The sequence below is a fragment of the Eurosta solidaginis genome, chromosome 4 (genome assembly GCF_040869045.1).
Source record: "Eurosta solidaginis isolate ZX-2024a chromosome 4, ASM4086904v1, whole genome shotgun sequence".
Taxonomy (NCBI): domain Eukaryota; kingdom Metazoa; phylum Arthropoda; class Insecta; order Diptera; family Tephritidae; genus Eurosta; species Eurosta solidaginis.
In genome coordinates, this window is record NC_090322.1 from 104,629,637 (window position 1) to 104,652,032 (window position 22,396).

Genomic DNA, 22,396 nt, shown 5'->3' on the forward strand with positions numbered 1-22,396 from the left:
GACGATGAAAAAATATCGCAAAATTAGCATATCATTAATATTACTTACTTATTTAATTGGCGCTTAACCGTCTAAATGGTTATGGCCGTCCAACAAGGCGCGCCAGTCGCTCCTTCGCTCCGCCAACCGGCGCCAATTGGTCACACCAAGGGAGTTTAAATCGTTTTCCACCTGGCCTTCCAACGGAGTGGGGGCCGCCCTCTACCTCTGCTTCCATAGGCGGGTTCCGATAGAAACACTTTCTTGGCCGGAGCATCATCTTTCATTCGCATAACATGGCCTCGCCAGCGCAGCCGCTGCGTTTTAATTCGCTGGGCTAGGTTGATGTCTGCGTATAGCTCGTACAGCTCATCATTAAATCTTCTTCGGTACTCGCCATCGCCAACGCGTAGAGGTCCATAAATCTTTCGAAGAACTTTTCTCTCGAACACTCCCAAAGCCGCTTCATCTGCTGTTGTCATGGTCCATGCTTCTGCCCCATATAGCAGGACGGGTACGATAAGTGACTTGTAGAGTATGATTTTCGTTCGCCGAGAGAGGACTTTACTTTTCAATTGCTACCTAGTCTAAAGTAGCATTTATTGGCAAGATTGATTCTTCGCTGGATTTCAGTGCTGATTTTGTTGCTAGTGTTGATGCTGGTTCCCAAATAAACGAAGTCTTTTACTATTTCGAAATTATGGCTGCCAACAGTAGCGTGGTTGCCAAGGCGCATATGCGCTGACTCTTTGCTCGATGACAGCAGGTACTTCGTTTTGGCCTCATTCACCATCAAATCCAACTTTACCGCTTCTTTTTCCAGTTTGGAGTAAGCAGAACTAACAGCGCGGGTGTTTAGGCCGATGATATCAATGTCATCAGGATATGCCAGTAATTGCACGCTTTTATAGTATATTGTTCCAGTGCGGTTAAGTTCTGCAGCTAGTATAATTTTCTCCAGCATCAAATTAAAGAAATCGCACGATAGGGGGTCACCCTGTCTGAAACCTCGTTTAGTTTCGAACGGCTCGGAGAGGTCCTTCCCAATTCTGACTGAGCTGATGGTGTTGCTCAACGTCATTTTGCACAGCCGTATAAGTTTTGTGGGGAAACCAAATTCAGACATAGCGGCATATAGGCAGCTCCTTTTCGTGCTGTCGTAGGCGGCTTTAAAGTCGACGAAGAGGTGATGTGTGTCGATTCTCTTTTCACGGGTTTTTCCAAGATTTGGCGCATTGTGAAAATCTGGTCGATGGTAGATTTACCAGGTCTGAAGCCGCACTGATAAGGTCCAATCAGCCGGTCCACGGTGGGCTTCAATCTTTCTCACAATACACTTGAAAGGACCTTATATGCGATATTAAGAAGGCTGATTCCACGATAGTTGGTGCATTTTGCAGTATCACCCTTCTTGTGGACTAGGCAAAGAACACTTAGATTCCAACCGTCGGGCATGCTTTCGCCCGCCCATATTTTGCTAAGAAGCTGCTGCATGCGCCTTACCAACTCCTCGCCGCCGAACTTGAATAGCTCCGCAGGCAATCCATCAGCGCCCACGGCCTTGTTGTTTTTCAATCTTGTTATTGCTATTCTAACTTCGTCATAATCGGGCGGGGGGACATATATTCCATCATCATCGATTGCGGGATCGGGTTCTTCATCTCTACGCGGTGAATTGCTGCCTCCATTTAGGAGAGCAGAGAAGTATTCCCTCCATAATCTAAGCACTCTCTGGACATCAGTTACAAGGTCGATTATATAGCTATTGAATAAAAGGAACTACGAAAGCAAACTGCAAAAGTTCTCAAAATAATTGAAAAAAGGAAAATTCAAAACGTTACAGATCTCCATCGCCTAAATATCTTCTTGGAGAAAAAATTCCGTTAAAGTATAAGTTTTGTTGGTCAAATGAATTTCTATCGCCTTATTAACTGTCAAATGTATCGAATTAGTTACTCCTTCGCGATAGACGATAAAATTATAAGAAAACTGCTGCCAGGGTTTTGTAATGTAATTTATACATAAAAATATATGTATGTACATATGTATTTATAATTTGTAAAAACCAAAAAAAAATGTTCCGGTGTTTATCTGCAATGCAATAAATTTTGAATTTTTTTGTTAAGTAAATACTGTATTAATTGTATTTATAAGTCATTGCGTTGCACTGTATTTTCTTTAATGTGCAAATTAAATATTTGTGAAATCATAAATATTGTAGGGTTAATTTGGAAATAGAATAAACATAATATGGGGATTTCGTGTTGGGGATTTTGATTATGGGATAGGGGGTAACCCCATTTTACGCATGTTAGTAAAGCGTGAAGGCAACATCTGCACGGCGATGCACTGAGTTAATCGAGTGATGCGTATCAGTCAGGCATGCTTAACGAACGAAACGATATCATTTCGTTACGATAATCAACGCTAATAAACGAAACGAAGTGAAGCCACTTCGTTTCGTTTATTAGCGTTGATTATCGTAACGAAATGATATCGTTTCGTTCGTTAAGCATGCCTGGTATCAGTTATTACGTTCTATTGGTGCGTGAATCAGATACGGATAGAAATTTAACATGCAAATGCAACAACAACGTTGTGATCCTCATATTCATCTGGTTCAATTTCTGCTCCGTATAGCAGTTCTGTTCGTTTCGTTTTCTGTAGTAGATTTTTTGACAGCTAACCACTTTTGAGTTGGTAGCACTCGTGGCTCAACTATATGATTGGCTCATCAGCGTGCTGGTGAATGGAATGGAATGAAAACATAAAACTTAGCAGCATTTGTATGTAGTAAGAAAATGTTGTAAATTCGGTGGTTTCATTTTAAGTTTGCTATCTCCTTCTGACAATCCCTACTCCAGAGAAATGAAAAAAATAAAATCAGCTGGTGAGATGAGCCAACCATATAGTTGAGCCATTGTAGCACTGAACTAAATATGTGTACATTTGTGTATACATAAAAAGATTTCGCTATATTTAAAAGCAAAAACACTGAAAGAGTAAACAACTTGAAGATGATGTAAGGAAAATAAATAATTTGCTTACGTGCGAAACTATTTAAATGTGAATAATTCTATCAGTATCTTAAAATTTTGTGTACGTTTGTTCTTATTTCAACATAACAGATGTTTTATATTAGTGCTGCCAGCTCTCATAAAGTTGATCCAGATCGTTCCAATGAGATTTGAGCCAGAGCCAGAGCTCGATAAACCAATGGAACGGCCCTAGTATGTGCTTCGGCAACCTTTTTTGTATGCGTACAAGAGCTTGAAAGTCTTGGCGCTACATAGCAGAATAGTTTCGCGGTACTTCTATCGATGCTATGGAAGCCCGCCTGTCCAGCACTAAATTGGTAGTGTTCTACAATAATTGCACAATTTTTGTTTAAATTTATTGGAATGATAAGAGGTAATGCTTGAGATATCAGTGAGCTACGATCATTGGCGGATCCAGAGAGGCATTTTGGTATTTTTTTTTTGATATCCTACTTAAGTCAACCGAAAAAAAAGTTTATTTATTGAATACATATAAAAATTCGAGATTCGTAGCATCAACTGCTTTTTCCCATGTATTTGGCGATGAAAAAATATACATATATTGTTCATAAAAATTCATTTACACAGCAATTTCAGATATTGAGTGGGGACGATCGACATCGCTGTTTCCCGAAATGTTTTTATATCGTACAGTTAAAAGATCCATAGATCTACATGGCTGTCGCACAAAGTATAGGAAAAATTCAAAATGTTAACAAAAATTCGGCGAAAGATAGAAGGTGTCAAGTCCGGGTCAAATTTCCGTCAGAACGAAAATAGCCACCTGGTAACCAATATTCGGAGAGTGCTCAGGTTCTAGAGGCAAGTCTTATACGTTATCTTTAACGGGTAAGCGTTGAAGCATTCAGAGAAGGTAATAATGTTCCACGCTCTTCACAATAATTTCCACGGTTGGTACGGAACAAATCGTACACATTTTTTCATTTTTAGACCTTAACTAAAGAAAAACTATAACTTTTTCAGACAAGGTATTTAGTGCATTAATATTGCGTGGTACATGTGTAAAGTATAATAGAAACCTGCTTTGAATATTTGAATATGTGTGAAAAATCGCAAAAAAGCATCCCTTTTTACGGGACAACAGTCAGATCAGGTGAAACTTCAGCGAAACTATTAATATTAAAAAAAAAAAACAACTTCTGCATCTAGTAGTAGTGGTATCAAAGTTTGTTTAAATAGCCAAAAAATTTAAATATGCTTATTCGAAAAAAAAATATTGTTTACAAATAAACTGTTTTCAACGGGGCACGTGTGAAATTCAGGTTTCAAATTTCGATTTCCCCTTAACCGAAAATCCTGGGTTAAACTCCCGGGCAAAGCAACATCAAGAATTTAGAAACAAGTTTTCTCAATTAGAAACCTTTTTCTAAGCGGGGTCGCCCCTCTGCAGTGGTTTCGAGTGTATTTTTGCCATGGAAAATTTCTCAGTGAAAATGCCTCTGCCTTGCAGATTTCGTTGGGAGTTGGTAAAACACTTAGGACTAGTCCCTCCAGTTTGTAGGAAAAATAAAAAGGAGCACGACGGAATTTGGATGAGCAGCTCGGCCTAAATTCTATTCTAATCTATATCGCGCCTTTTTTATATAGAAACATTGAGGCAGTGCTTATGTTTATACACGGAAGTTTACTCAAGTTTACTTATATTCACATATATATTAACTTGCATGCTTATTCTATTTTCAGAAAAACAGGATTCAAATATTTCATCTAGATTCCTAGTTTTTAAATTTAAGTATTTGGTACATTTTACAATAAAAATCTTCTTTGGATTTATTTGAATGAATAATATAATTTTAATTTTTTAACATAAGTTTAAAAACGATCATTCATAAACAGTGCTAATCAAAATTTTTTATATGGAAGTGCAAATCACAATACATGTACAAAACTGTATTGTGCACTGAAACTTTTAAAAAAATATATTTAAACATTTTTATTTTTTGAGGTCGCAAAAAGTTGAATATTTGGTTTCAAGTTACAAAATATTACGTCAATAGTTATATCACCAACATACCAGAGCCAATAAATTTAATTCTGAAAATACCGAAAAATTACATTGACCTCTAGCCTCAATTTTTTGGGAACATATTCTATATACATATATCGTCGGAATTTGGTTTTCAATAATCATACTAAAAGTGAATGTGGAGATTTCCGCGAATGTTGCATAACGTGATTTGCTTTAAATTTGTGTTCAAATTTACATACATAATTAGTAACAGAGATTACTGAGGTGCTTAAATACCATTTGAATTTAATAAAATGTTTAACAAGTAAATGATATGCATGTTTCTTAACGGTTCCCCCACTTCCACACAAAAAATCGCTCATAATCAAAAAAAAAAAAATATATGTATACCGAATTGAAATAAAGAAATCACAGAAACTACACCGCAAGGAGAATCTCTAGTTCAAAATAAGTGCATTTCTACAGCATTCTGAACCACTAATAGTTCACCATTTATCTCTTTTACATCTTTTCAACTGGCGAATTTAAATTAAATGCGATGTTCTAGGCTGTGAAAATTGTCCTCACTGCATTAACTTTTCACTAGTTCCTAACTACATATATACAAACTTCTTTTTGGTTCTTTTTCGATAGTTACGTACTGGTGGAATAGTGTTGAGAAAGAGGTATACTCATATGTAGTCGCAGCTCGTTAAAGCTGGTGGCGGTTTTTTTGTCGATTGTGTAACTGAAAATCTAGCTATTAACCAACTAATACTTTTTTGGCACTCTAGGTCTAGTTCTGAACCAGAATTTTGTATCACTAGTTACTGACTTCCCTGGAGGGTAATTAACTAATATCATATGAAGTTAGTGTAGGCTCCGTTTGTTTTGGTACAGTTTTGCTTATATGCTTTGGTCATATGCCCAATATATTACAGCTCCGCGGTAATTATCTATTTTAATTTTATTTATAAATCAATTTTGATAAAGAATTTTTTTCAGTGCTATAATATTTTGGAATAATTTTTAGTTGTCATATTGTTAGTGTACATTTTTTTATCATACATAAGTTCCTGAGCTTCATACGAGAGTGCTTTTTCTTGTCAATTTCATAAGAAATTCGAGCATTTTCATATGATTCGAAAGTATATGTGAGGGCATATGGGAGTGCTATGAAATTTTTTTTATATTCAAAGCATTGTGTACTAAGATTTGCAATGATTCAAAGTGTGAATTTGAATCTGTGCCTATGATTAAGGGCAAACGAAAAGTGCTACAAGTGTATAGGGGTTGAGCAGCTTTGTTCATAAACAAATTTAAAATTAACAAGTATAAAAGAACAAATTTTAAATTCATTCCATATACTCCTCCTTTCAAAAAGAATTATAAAAAGTTAAAAGTAACACGCTTTTTTTCTCTGATTTCGGGAAAAGTAATATTTTGCTCGATAAATGCTGGTTTACCTCGATCGACTGAAACAGATTTACAGTGTTGTTTATGTTAATTTTAAAAAATTTCGGGTGTTTTTCAATAACTTGAAAGGATCCTACGCACGGCGAATTTAATCCATATTTTTTGTTATCAACACGAACAAAAAGATGTTTAAATGGCTGTAAATCTTTAGGTAAATATATGTTACTTAAATTTTGGTGATGAGATATGCAAGAACGGAGGTGCTTAAAATGATTTTTAATTTTTGAAATAAAAACTAAAATATTGAAATTATTTTTTGATTGAACAACTAGTTTTCCTGGAAGACGCAAGTTTTGACCATAAACCATTTCTGCGGCAGTCGCTTTATATCTTCTTTAAAACAAGATCTCAAACCTAACAATACTATTGGTAGTTCATCAGACCAATTAATAGATTTATCTATTGTCAAAAATGAAGCTTTTAATTGTCTATGCAATCTTTTAATCATTCCATTAAGTTACGGATGATAAGCTGCAGTTTGATCAATTAACAACCCACAAGTTTTGCGAATTCAGTAAAAATATTCCATGTAAATTGAACGTTACGGTCACTAGTGATAAAAGAAGGTACTCCAAAACGTGGTATGTAGTTCTAAAAGAAAACTCTAGCAACAGATTTTGCTGTAATCTCTTTGAGAGCATATGCCTCAGGCCAACGCGTATTACTATCAATAATTGTTAGAATATATCGATAACCATTTGAACTCGGCAAAGTCCTACAATATCTGTGTGTATATGCTTAAATCTTTCTTTGGGTATTGGAATTGCAGCAAGAGATGATATGGTATGCTTATTAACTTTTCATTTTGGGCATCCTATACACATTTTTATACCTTTCATGAAAATTAAATGGTATATTAACTTCGTCACGAATCTCAAAATTGTAAGTCATTAAAGGAAAATAGATAGACCCACCATTAAGTATACCGAAATTATCAGGATGAGGAGCTGAGTTGATTTAGCCATGTCCGTCTGTCTGTTTGTATGCAAACTAATCCCTAAATTTTTGAGATATCTTGATAAAATTTGGTGAGCGGGTGTATTTAGGTGTCCGATTACACATTTGTCGGAACCGGCCGGATCGGACCACTATAGCGTATATCTTCCATACAACCTATTTTTCAGAAAAAGAGGATTTTTGTCATATCTTCCTCAATTTATCAGACTGAAGCTTCAAACTTCACCATACGCTTTCGTATATTGCACATATTGTTGTTGGATGAGATCGGTCGTATATATAGCATATATCCCCCACAACCGATTGTTCAGATAAGAAACTTTTCGTAATTACTGCCCCATTTTCTCAGCTAGAAGCTTCAAATTTCACCGAATGCTCACGTATAGAGCATTCATTGTTGTCTGAAAAAACTGTATAGATCGGTGGTATATATAGTATATATCTCATACAACCGATTGTTCATATAAGAAACTTTTCGTAATTTCTGCCCCATTTTAACAGCTAGAACCTTGTAATTTCACCAAATGCTTACGTATATAGCATATATTGTTGTCTGAAAAATCATAGAGATCGGTGGTATATATAATATATACCCCATATAAACTGTCATTTCTGCCCCTTTTTTTACGGCTAGAAGCATCAAAGGGATTCGTGATCATAGCTTTTACATACAGACCACAAAAAACGTGGAACTTTGCATCCTAACATAAAGCACCTACCTATTTTTTATTTTATACATATTTTAAAAATCGCTAAGGTCTGTACATCTGTTCACTATATATTTCATATCTTATACAGCCGATTATTTGGATATTACGAATGGGATAAGATTATTTTTCAGCCCCATTCATGAAAGGTATGAAGTTTTCGGCACAGCCCAGTCCCCGTATAACTTTTTGAAGTTGAATTCATTCTTCTCTAAATTTATGGGGTACGTGAAACAATATTTTCTTTACCAAAAATATGTTGAATATCACTGGTGAATTGAGACATATTATTCAGGATGTCGTGTTTGACGCGAACTACGATCAACTTTTGAATCGAGAACGTAAATGAGAGGTTTATGATCTGTATAAATTGTAAACAATCGACCTTCCAAAAATCTCTACAATGCTAAATATCCTGATACATTGACTGTACTTGACTTCAGAAGCAGTTAACTTCTTTGAAAAGAATGTTAAAGGTTCAATTCCATTTTTCGTTGACTGTTGTAGAACACTACGAGTTGCTACCTTTGCAGCATTAACTGAAACTGAAAGTTTGGCTGTATGATCAAAATGACTTTGACTTCTCAAAGTTCTGTACAGCTTCAGAAGAACAAAGTAGCATCTGGTTTTTTAAATGGTTTTATTTAGCTTGACTTGACAGGCTGGCTGGCTGGCTGGCTGGCCGGCACGAATTTTGTAATTGAAATTTAAATAACTTCCCGATAAGCTACAAGCTTGAAACTTGGAATATAGTTCAGAACCCGATGACAATGCAATAATAAGAAAAAAACTCCTATAGGTGGCGCATGGATTGAAATATTTCAAAAAATCGTATTTGTGGTCCGATTTTGTTCATATTTGGAACACATAATACACACATGAATAGAAGGCGACCTATAAAAAAAATCGCAAGGATCGAGATATTCACAAAAATCGTATTTGTGGTCCGATTTGTCTCATATTTGGAACACATGATACATACATGAATAGAAAGGATCGAGATATTAAAAAAAATCGTAATGTTATTTGGTCCATATTTGAATAAAAAGCGACCTATGATGCCCGATTTGGCACACATTTGAAACAGATATTACATACAGTCCGGTAGAAGTAACATCAAAATATTTTGGAGTTCGAGGAGGGACAAGTATACGTGGCGCAGAGTCGAGTAAAGTCTTTGGGAGGATTACGTACTTAGATTGTAACAAATTGTCAGGAAAGAGTCCTTGTAATAATGAGTCACTAAAGGAACTAAATAGAATGAGAAATAATAGGCAATTAAATAAAGACTAAAAATTTGAAAAAAAAAAATAATTAAAACAAAATTTTAAGTTAAAGGGTTTTATTGAAAACAATACTTACATGAAGTAATAATAATACTAAAAGCTTGAAAATAATTTGGTAGTGTAGTGTACACAGCCAACAATTTCAATGCCAAATATTTAAATCAGTTAATATGCTACCCTGTAACAAAAAGAGTCTAAATTTTCATCAGCACAAAAAAAGGCATCTGATAATTGTTGCTGACATAGCCATTCACACGATTTAATACAGGTGTATGTACAACGCACAAGCAAACCAAATTTGCATTCCGGCAAATTTGCGGACGTTGCATTTCCCACAGAAGTGATAGCTCAACACAGATTTGTGGTATATATTTTGTGTCGAGTTGTATGTAGGTATGTAAGCTTGTATGCTTAGGGTAAATATGTATGCTTAAAGTAAATATGTACGTAAGAATATGTGTAGAATAACTTAGCATAAATAAGCTGACAATATTTGAATAAAGAAGCATTCGCTCATTTATGTTGAAACCTCTCAAAACCGATTATTTCATTTTTCATCTTTTATATGGCGATCCTGCCTTGATTATACTGGCTGATTACTCAGCCTAATTCATTGGTAAGGATTTTACTGGCTGATTACAGTCTAAGCGTTGTGAAAGAAAGAAAAAAAAGAGAGAAGATGAATTAAATTCGGGCACCAACAATAAAAATTGCGGCAATTGAAAAACTTCGACAGAACATACACTAAAATTGGAACGATACACAGAAGATTAGCATGGCCCCTGCGCAAGGATGACACCGAAATCGTGAAGCGTTCCACATTTTTAATGGTGACAAGATGATATAAACAACAGGACTGACAGCATAATAATTATAAGTATAATAAATATATTAGCGTAATCGTGAAGTCATTTTGACAATTTAGACATTATTTTTAAGAAGGAAAATATTCGGGCATCCTAACGGCTGCCTATTGACAAGCAAAAATTATATTTTTGCAGTAAACAATTTTTTTTGCCTAATTATTGTTATGTTCCCAGAAGAGGACATACAAAATCAAAATCAAGTGCTTAGGTCATTTTCATAAAACTCCTTAAATGTGAAAACATTTTTTTTACTGATGTTTTTCCAAAATAGAAAATATTTTTTAAGCCCAAAATGGCATAGAAAACAAAATTAGAAAAAAAGAAAATAGCATAGGAATTAACTTTTTATAATTAAACAAGAAAAAATAAACTGTATTTAACTATACATTTGAAAAAATTTTTCAGAAAATTTTGTAAGAAAAATTAGAAATATCAGAAATGTTAAATTAAACAAATTTTTCCTTAAGAACAAACATTTTTAGAAATAAACCTTTTAAATAATAACTTTTATAATGCTAACTAGATAAGGAAAAAAAAAATAATAAAATGAAAGGCTTAATATAATAAACATAAAAAAACAAAGAAATAAGCATAAATTAGCATTTTTCCCACCCCCGAGGATACCATGATCCTCCTATTTCTCTGTGTAGCTAGTTGCATTAATTTGTTTCTGAAGCTCTACTCATCCCAAAGCATTTTTAACATACCTTTTTATCTACCATACCCAATGGGCAAATGGGAAGATATCGTTAAACTACTCATAGAAGAAAAAACGATAGGAGAAAAATCTTACAAATGTATTAATAAAAAGACAAAAGTAAAGGCAGAAAGAGTAGTAAAGCATCTTAAAATAATAGTTGAAGCATGTAACAAAATAGGAAAAACAATTCAACAGTTAAATGGTAAACTAGACGGCAATCGAAAAGACCAAGCATATCAAATTTTTGCCAGCGTTAGAGACAAATTGGTGTCCTCACTGGCAAGATATGATATAGAATTCATAGTACCAACGAGTTTCAGGAAGGAAATAGAAATAGACTTTAGCACATTCCTGCTGGAGTCAGCCTCCGATTTAGAAGAACCAGAGACCCCAAACTCTCAAACAAGAAAAGACAAAATGGCAAATGGACGGTAAACATGAGAACTTACATAGCTTCTTCGACGCACTAGATATCCAATACCGAAGATATTACGGTAATACTAACAGATATAATAATAATAATAACACGAGCAATCTCCGTAGTATAAACCAACAGGAAAACCAGCAAACTCCACTCCAACAGTAAATTCTAACGGTAATAAAATATGTACATTCAACTTGCATCTAAACAGCTACATATCTTCCAATACTACTCTAAATAAGTCAACTTCAATGTTCCTGATAGATACAGGAGCGGATATCTCAATAATAAAGAAGGGTCAAATTGACAGTAATGTCACAATAAATAACTCACAGATCACAGATTTAAAACGTTTTGGCCGAGGCATAACAAGCACACTTGGAACAGTAAAAGCAGATCTAACAGATGATAGTCTTTTAATAGGACACAAATTTCACATAGTAGAAGACAATTTCCCATCCCATGTGATGGAATTTTGGGACTCTACTTCATTAAAGAATATAATTGCATTTTAGATTATAATAAAATTGGGGACAGCCTAATACTACTACCATACGATTACCCAGAAGATATGGTAATACAAATAGACCAACAATCAATATCCGCAAGAGCCGAAGTAATTAGACAGGTTCATATCAATAGTTACAATAAGGAACTATTAGTACCTCATCAAGAATTGACTGATGGCATTTTAGTAGCCAACACGATAGTAAACTCAAATCAAGCTTTAATAAGAATAATAAATACAACAGATAAACATGCAATCATTCAAGATTATGACATCAAAACAGAAAGTTTAGAGGATTATGTAATAATTGAAAATACACCTCACTGTAAAGCTAATAATAAAGAAAAGTTAGAAATATTGAATAAAAATTTCCCACCATTCGCTAATTAATCACTCAACACATTATGCTCAGAATTCGTTGATATATTCTCATTAGAAACAGAACCAATAACGACCAACAACTTTTACAAACAAAAGTTGCATCTGAAAGATAACACTCCTGTGTATATTAAAAATTATAGACTACCCCAAGCACATAAGAATGAAATAAATAAACAAGTAAATAAACTAATTCAAGATGATATTTTTGAAACATCAACCTCAGAGTACAACAGCCCTACTTTATTGGTACCTAAAAAATCCCTTCCGGGCAAAGAAGAAAAAAGGTGGAGATTAGCTGTTGATTTCAGACAAATAAATAAAAAAATGACAGCTGATAAATTCCCTTTGCCTAGAATAGATGATATTCTAGATCAGTTGGGAAGAGCGAAATATTTCTCATGCCTAGATTTAATGTCAGGATTTCACCAAATAGAACTCAGCCCAGAGTCAAGGGATGTTATATCCTTTACGGCAGATAACGGTACTTATCGTTTCAAAAGATTACCTTATGGCCTCAAAGTAGCTCCAAACTCATTCCAGAGGATGATGACATTGGCATTCCCAGGTCTAAAACCATCACAAGCATTCTTATACATGGACGATTTAGTCGTATTAGGAAGCTCTGAAAAACATGATTAAAAATTTACGGGATGTATTCTCCACATGCAGAAAATATAATTTAAAATTACATCCGGACAAATGTCTATTTTTCAGTCAAGAAGTTACTTATCTTGGACATAAATGCACAAGTACTGGAATTTTACCAGACCCAAATAAATTTAAAATTGTTCAAAACTACCCAACTCCCAAAAATGCCGATGAAGCAAAAAGATTTGTAGCATTTTGTAATTATTATGCAAGATTCATACCAAATTTCGCGGAATACGCGAGGATTCTAACAAGACTTAGTAAGAAAAATGTAATTTTCAATTGGACAGACGACTGCGAGAAATCTTTTAACTACCTAAAAAATGCATTAATTAGTCCAAATATCCTACAATATCCCAATTTTGATAGAGAGTTCTTTATTACAACCGACGCAAGTGGTTATGCTTGCGGTGCTGTGCTAAGCCAAGAATATGAAGGAAAACAATTACCCATTGCCTATGCCTCAAGTTCATTTACAAAAGACGATCGAAAAAGAATTGGCGGCCATAAATTGGGCAATTATATATTTTAGACCATATGTTTATGGCAGAAAATTCACAGTGAAAACAGATCATCGATCATCGACCTTTAACGTATTTATTCTCAATGAAAAACCCTTCATCTAAATTAACTAGAATCAGGTTAGATTTGGAAGAGTATGACTTTGGGGTGGAGTACATAGCCGGAAAAAAAAATTACGTGGCAGACGCTCTGTCACGAATAGATATCAATAATTTGAAAGAAATATCAGTACAGGCATGTAAAATAATGAAAGTCACGACAAGATCGCAAACTAAAAAGAACTCCAGTAATAACAGTAATAGAAATGAAGAGAACAAAAGTCACAAAGAGAACCCTATAATATACGAAGCGCTTAATAAATGTGAAGTAAAAAGACTAGTCCAGCTCTTTTTGGATCCTCCGAAATTATATTTCAAAAAAGGAAATAAAATTTGTAGTGAAATAAATATAGAGAATCAAATTGTTGAGGCGAAGATTGACTTAGGCCAATTCTTTGCCAGGCTTATGGAAAAAGTCGGCAATTTGGGAATTAAGAAAATACATTGTCCTTAGGAGACAAATTGTTTAATTATACTCGAGTAGACACATTTAAGGAGATAGGTACCAAAGTTCTCAAAAATTTAACTATTACATTAATTCCGGAGGTTGTGCATGTGACGGAAAATGATAAAATTAAAAAGATTCTTTAAAAATATTACGATGATCCTGTCAATGGTGGCCACCCAGGAATCAATCGTACAACTAATAAAATAAGACAAAAATATTACTGGAAAAATATGAAAAATGATATAAGAAAATATATAAAGAAATGCGTAAATTGTAATAAAAATAAAATTAATAAAAATATAAAAGAACCAATGATTTTGACTGAAACACCACCGAAGGCGTTCGAAATAGTACAAATAGATACAATTGGACCTTTACCATTTTACCAAGATTATTAAATGGAAATGAATGCGCTGCCACTCTGATATGTGATTTGACTAAATACTTAGTTGCAATTCCTATACAAAGCAAACATGCATCTTAATTTATGGAAGTATGAAAACAATAATAACGGATATGGGATCTGAACATAAAAATAGCTTGTTTGAAGAACTATGTAAGCTTCTCAATATTAAGCACAAAACATCTACGCCAGAGCCGGACACACAAACACTAAAACAATTGCATAAGTGTGTGTAAAAATTGAGTGACAACTCCCCACAGTGTGCTAAAAGAAAATGTGGACTGTGAAGTTCGAAATTAAAAAGGACTCTGGTTATTTGATTTCAAGCTAATCCTAACAATACTTACTTATATTCGTATAACTAAGAACGCGGAGGTCGAGCTAGCCAGATAAAACTTTTTTATAAAAGAAGGTATGGTGTTTCTTCAATGCAAAATTTACTTAAAAAACCACTTTTTCATCAAGAAAGAACTATAAAACAAAGTAAATGTAAAGATATAAATATATATTTTCAAAACATAAAGTTATTCAATAAAAAAATGTATAAAAATTAATAAAACTAAGTAGAACGTATAAAATGTTACTTATATTAAATTGTCAATAGTTATTAATAATTAATTAATTATTATTAATTATTAATATTTAAATTGTCAATATTAATATGTATGTTCAAAGGAACTTAATAATACTAACTAAAACGTATTAAAAGTTACTTTAACATTGCAGCATATTGTTTTTATTCTGTGCCCAAAAAGTAGCATGGACTTTTCCTTTTGCATACACTGTTGATTTTAGTGAGTGACCAGCGAAAGCAAACGATCGTGATCGCACATTGTTATTGTCTGTGTGAAAATACGAACTCAAATTGCACAGTGGGGAATACTTATAGGCGGGTTCTCAAGAGCTTAATAACATTGGATTTATAGCAAAGCTTTTATAAGCAGTTATTTCACACAATTATAATTAAAAACATATATATAATTACTACGTACCTAATGATGTATAAAGGAATAGCAACAAAAACGCAATACTTAGGACCAACTGTAAAGCGATCAGCGGGGCATTCATAAGGCTGAGTGGATAAAGGCATCTATCTGCCTTTACACTAGTATAAAGTATGAGTGTTGGATATTTCGAGTTCAATACACAGCTCCCGAGAAGCTAGCTGATGAAGAAGTGAAATTTAGAAACATATCCTAGTAAACATCGCTGTCTGTAAACTTTGTCATTTTTCTTTAATACCAATAACAAAAACAATTGTATAAGGCAATATCAGACGCGGTTCCAGCAGCACATTTTTTTCATCCCCCCTGGAACCGCGCATGACAATATGAGCATGTCTCGTTAATTAAATACAGATAATAATATTGAGATTATAGTGAACAGCGAAACTTACTAAGCTCTTGAGAGCGCGGCTATAGATAGCCCACACAATTAGGATTAAAAACATATAGAATTAGTATATACCTAATGATCAGAGCTGAGTAAATTCAATTCCATTACGTTCCTCAGTAATATTGGAAAAAGTAATCAATTCCTTTCCTCCACAGCAAAGGAATTGATTACATTTCAATTCTCACAAAAAAAACTCCAAAACTAATTTCGTTTTTGTGAGGCTCGAGTACAAAAAATACTTTGCGCAATTGTCCCTACCAACTATGAGTGGATAAAAACTTGGGTAATCAAAAACTGACGCTATCCAAAAAAAATAATACTTCGTGTACGTGTGAGCTGTCAGTCTGCAACTACTGTATACTTTTAGGTGCAAATGACAGCTGTGAACGTCAATGCGCAGTGTTGCCAGACGGTGCTTTAAAACACCCAAAAACCGTTTTCCTAATACCCAAAAATTCCATATGCTCCAAAAATTTAAAAATGTTCCAAATTTTATTTTCGCTTTTTATTTCCAAAAAATTCCCAACAAAATGTTCCATAATTTTTTTAATTTACAAATTTAATATAAATTTTATATTATTTATATATGTATTTACTAAAAAACAATTAACATAAAATTACAGAATAAAATAAAATAAAATTAAAAACGATAAAAAAAATTACATAAAATAAATTGAATTAAATAAAGTAAAATGAAGCAAAACAAAATAAAATAAAATTAAAAAAAAAAAATAAAGTAAAAAAAAACTAACTGAAAAGAAACTAAAGCAAATGAAATGGAATAAAATTAAATAAAATGAATTGGTATAACAAAAATAGAGTGGAACGAATTAAAAGAAAAATAAATTCAATGATAATAAGTGGAATGAAGTGAGATGAAACAAAATAAATGAAACAGAAAAAAATGAACTAAAACGAAAAAATATGAAACTATATGAAATTAAACGAAATGAAGTAGAATAAAGTGAATTAATATGGAAAGAAACAAAAATGAAACTATATGAAATGAAAAGAAATGATATAAAATGAAATGAAAAACAATATAAATCATATTGAAATGAAAAGAAATGAAACGAAATGATATGACGTGAAACTAAATAAAATAAAATATCATGAAGTGAAACGAAATGAAATGAAAGAAGGAAATGACATGGAATTAAATGAAATAGAATGACATGAAATAAAACTAAAGGAACAAAAAATGTAACGAAAATAGATGCACCAAAATTAAACTAAAAGAAGTAATAAAAGGAAACGAAACAAGATTCAATGAAACTAAAAGTATAGAACTTAAATGAAATGAAATGAGATAAAATGAGAAGAAATAGAATAAAATAAAACCAAATGAAATAAAATCAAAAAAACAAAAATAAAATAAAACGAAATTTAAACGAAATGAACTGAAACGAAAAATATGAAACTACATAAAATTAAACGGAAAGAAATTAAAGAGGATAAAATGAATTGATATGGAAAAGAAACAAAAAAAAAATTTAACTATATGAAATTAAACGGAATGATATAAAATGAAATTAAAAAATATATAAATCATATGGAAATGAAAAGAAATAAAACGAAGTGATATGAAACTATATGAAATTAAACGGAATAAAATGAATTGAAATAGAATAAAATGAAATGATATGGAAAACAAGCAAAGCAATATGAAACTATCTGAAAAGGAAAGGAATGATATAAAATGAAATGAAAAAAATATAAATCACATAGAAATGAAAAGAAATAAAACGAAATGATATTAATCTATATGAAATGAAACTAAATAAAATAGAATATTATGAAGTGAAACGGAATGAAATGGAAAGAAAAGAAATGAATTAATTGAAATTCAAAAAGATAAAATGAAATGACATGGAATTAAATGAAATGAAATGGAATGATTGAAATAAAATAAAACAAAATGAAGAAAAATGCTATGTAGTAAATGAAATGAAATAGGAGAAAATTATTATTATATGGAATGAAATTAAAGGAAGTTAAATGGAACAACGGCGGCCACCGTGGTGTGATGGTAGCGTGCTCCGCCTATCACACCGTATGCCCTGGGTTCAACTCCCGGGCAAAGCAACATCAAAATTTTAGAAATAAGATTTTTCAATTAGAAGAAAATTTTTCTAAGCGGGGTCGCCCCTCGGCAGTGTCTGGCAAGCGCTCCGACTGTATTTCTGCCATGAAAAGCTCTCAGTGAAAACTCATCTGCCTTGCAGATGCCGTTCGGAGTCGGCATAAAACATGTAGGTCCCGTCCGGCCAATTTGTAGGGAAAAATCAAGAGGAGCACGACACAAATTGGAAGAGAAGCTCGGCCTTAGATCTCTTCGGAGGTTATCGCGCCTTACATTTATTTTTTTTTTAAATGGAACAACACCAAACGGAAAAGGCATGAAACGAAATTAAATTAAATGACAAAAATTTAAAAAAATTAATCAACCGAAACGGAAATGAGTGAAATAAAATGAAATATTATGAAACAAAATATAATGAATAAATTTGGAATAGAAAGCAATGACACGATATGTAATACAAAGAAATGAATAAAAATAAAAAAAAATGAAATGAAACAAAATAGAACGAACCGAAATAACATGAAACAAAACGAAATCAAGTGGAATGAAATTAATGAAATGGATATAAAGTAATATGAAACAAAATGAAATAAAATAAAATAAAGTAGAATAAAATAAAACCAAATGAAATTAAATTAAAAAAATAAAATTAAACGAAATTTAAACTACACATTTAAATGAAATGGAACGAAACGAAATGAAATTGGGTGAAACGAAATGAAATTTAGTGAAAAGAAATGAAATAAAACAAAATGTATTGAAATATTAAACTTAATGAAATAATATGAAACTAACTAGAGCAGAACGAAACGAAATAAATTGAATTGAAACAGAATAAAATGAAATGATATGGAAAAGAAACAAAAAATATAAAACTATATGAAATGAAACGGAATGATATAAAATGAAAGGAAAATAATGTAAATCATATGGAAATGAAAAGAAATAAAACGGAATGAAATGAAATGAAATTGACAATAATAATATGGAAATGAAAATAAAAGAAATTAAATCAAGTAAAATGAAATGAAGTGAAATAAACTAAAATTGAATGGAATGAAATGAAACGGGACGAATTTAAGTTAGATTAATGAAACGAAATGAGTTTAAGTGAAATGAAATAAATGAATAAAATTAAATCGAATGCAATAAAATAGAATTTAATGAAATGAAATGACATGGAATAAAATGAAACAAACAGAAAAATGAAATAAAATGATATGAAACGAAATGAAATGAAATAAATTTCAACTAAAGGAATGAAATAAAATGAGGTAAAATGCTAGAACAGGGGTCCACTGTTAATACGCGTCCAAAAATATCGAAAGAGGCAAAATACGCGTATTAATCTCGACAACAATATCGGAAGGCGGAAAATGAAAATTTTATCTCTGTCCGGACATATTTGCAGGTAAAGTTGGCAATTTTCATGTGGTTTTTGTAATGTTGTTATGTACTGAAAAGAATTTTGTGTACAAAGGGATTTTGCACGCATTTAATTTTGATCCCACCCCATTGGTGAAGCGGTCATGGTAATTTTTTATAAGAAGGAAGGTGTTCTGCGCAAAAATACTATGGCTCCCACCCCCGGTTTCGGAGGGACCCGGGATCATTTTACGAGTTTTCGTTAATATCTTTTAAACGACTAGAAATTTTTATTTTCCGCCTTAGGACTATTAATATTGATATCAAGACGCGTTTTTTGACACCTTTCCCGACATTTTTGGATAATTTGCTCAAGTTTTTAATATACATATATAAGTATATTATATATATAATACACAACTTAAATGGCGTTAATCTGGAACATCGCCGGGTCCACATATTTTCATTGCCCGAATCTTTCAGGTCGCACGATACCCTACAACAAAAAACAATCAATCCAAAAGAATGGCTGAACTTAAACATGTACTATGTACATGACATGATTTGGAGGTGCAATTTATTACTTCTGCAATCGCACACAATTTGGAGGCATCAAAATTGCAGCTCCCCTGCGTAAGGTCCATCGAAATTGCAGTTCACTTTCACTAAACTAGTTACTTACAATCAAATGTCCTATTGATGTTCAAAATGCAGCTGTTGGTTGCAGGCCCACATCACAATGCATCTCAAATAGCTCCAACATTCAATCCAAATGCATCTGCCTTGCAGATTTCGTTGGGAGTTGGTAAAACACTTAGGACTAGTCCCCCCAGTTTGTAGGAAAAGTAAAAAGGAGCACGACGGAATTTGGATGAGCAGCTCGGCCTAAATTCTATTCTAATCTATACCGCGCCTTTTTTATATAGAAACATTGAGGCAGTGCTTATGTTTATACACGGAAGTTTACTCAAGTCTACTTATATTCACATATATATTACAGGTGCATGCTTATTCTATTTTCAGAAAAATAGGATTCAAATATTTCATCTAGATTCCTAGTTTTTAAATTTAAGTATTTGGTACATTTTACAATAAAAATCTTCTTTGGATTTATTTGAATGAATAATATAATTTAAATTTTTTAACATAAGTTTAAAAACGATCATTCATAAACAGTGCTAATCAAAATTTTTTATATGGAAGTGCAAATCACAATACATGTACAAAACTGTATTGTGCACTGAAACTTTTAAAAAAAATATATTTAAACATTTTTTTTTTTTGAGGTCGCAAAAAGTTGAATATTTGGTTTCAAGTTACAAAATATTTGCTTAAAATATTCCGTCAATAGTTATATCACCAACATACCAGAGCCAATAAATTTAATTCTGAAATTACCGAAAAATTACATTGACCTCTAGCCTCAATTTTTTGGGAACATATTCTATATACATATATCGTCGGAATTTGGTTTTCAATAATCATACTAAAAGTGAATGTGGAGATTTCCGCGAATGTTGTATTGAAAATTGAATTTGAAAACTTTTGAAATGCTTAATTAGAGGGCTCCACGTGATTTGCTTTAAATTTGTGTTCAAATACTGAGGTGCTTAAATACCATTTGAATTTAATAAAATGTTTAACAAGTATATGATATGCATGGTTACTTAACGGTTCCCCCACTTCCACACAAAAAGTTGCTCATAATCAAAAAAAAAAAATATATATATACCGAATTGAAATAAAAAGTCACAGAAACTACACCGCAAAGAGAATCTCTAGTTCAAAATAAGTGCATTTCTACAGCATTCTGAACCACTAGTAGTTCACCATTTATCTCTTTTACATCTTTTCAACTGGCGAATTTAAATTAAATGCGATATTCTAGGCTGTGAAAATTGTCCTCACTGCAGTTCCTAACTACATATATACAAACTTCTTTTTGGTTCTTTTTCGATAGTTACGTACTGGTGGAATAGTGTTGAGAAAGAGGTATACTCATATGTAGTCGCAGCTCGTTAAAGCTAGTGGCGGTTTTTTTGTTGATTGTGTAACTGAAAATCTAGCTATTAACCAACTAATACTTTTTTGGCACTCTAGGTCTAGTTCTGAACCAGAATTTTGTATCACTAGTTACTGACTTCCCTGGAGGGTAATTAACTAATATCATATGAAGTTAGTGTAGGCTCCGTTTGTTTTGGTACAGTTTTGCTTATATGCTTTGGTCATATGCCCAATATATTACAGCTCCGCGGTAATTATCTATTTTAATTTTATTTATAAATCAATTTTGATAAAGAATTTTTTTCAGTGCTATAATATTTTGGAATAATTTTTAGTTGTCATATTGTTAGTGTACATTTTTTTATCATACATAAGTTCCTGAGCTTCATACGAGAGTGCTTTTTCTTGGAAATTTCATAAAAAATTCCAGCATTTTCATATGATTCGAAAGTATATGTGAGGCATATGGGAGTGCTATGAAAATTTTTTTATATTCAAAGCATTGTGTACTAAGATTTGCAATGATTCAAAGTGTGAATTTGAATCTGTGCCTATGATTCAGGGCAAACAAAAACGAAAAGTGCTACAAGTGCATGATTCAATCACAAGAGGTTTGCTCGACAGACAAATTTTTTGACAATTGCAGCCATTTTGCTCCCAAATCGAATTGACATCCGTTAACTGTGTTGTTTCTTTGCGATTTTTCGAAAAATTTTAGTAGTAGAAATAGGAAGCAATCAGTTTACAAATACCCGATAAGTACTAAATTGCATAATTCCTTAGAACATTTATTTTAATTGTATGATGAATTTATTAACTATGCCATGATCTATTAGTGTGGCTGAACATGGGTTTTATGAAAAGTATGGACACCAAAGAATCGCGCACTTCCATAAACCTGTGAACAAACGAATCCTGAAACACCTCAAAATTCATCGTTCAACATCAAAAACTCGACTAGTAAATCGATTCACGTAAAAATGGCATTAGTAAATAATGAAGATGCCATAACGAAATGTACTCATTGAGCACGTTAACTTATTCATTTCGTATGTTCGAAACATTCGTCTCAATTTAAGAATTTCGGGAATCGGTTTATATTTTGAATATTATGTATATTCGGACCTTGTGAGGTAGTATCA

At 32.6% G+C, this 22,396-nt stretch overlaps 1 protein-coding gene and 1 non-coding gene across 14 annotated transcripts in view; one reads left to right on the forward strand and one right to left on the reverse strand.

Annotated features, from left to right (window-relative positions):
• The window catches only part of Tomosyn (syntaxin-binding protein tomosyn), an 835,312-nt gene that overhangs the window by 72,590 nt on the left and 740,326 nt on the right, over positions 1–22,396 (reverse strand). The window lies entirely within an intron of this gene.
• Positions 10,131–10,238, forward strand: LOC137251539 (U6 spliceosomal RNA). The gene has a single exon (XR_010953284.1). It is a non-coding gene; the product is annotated as a U6 spliceosomal RNA (small nuclear RNA).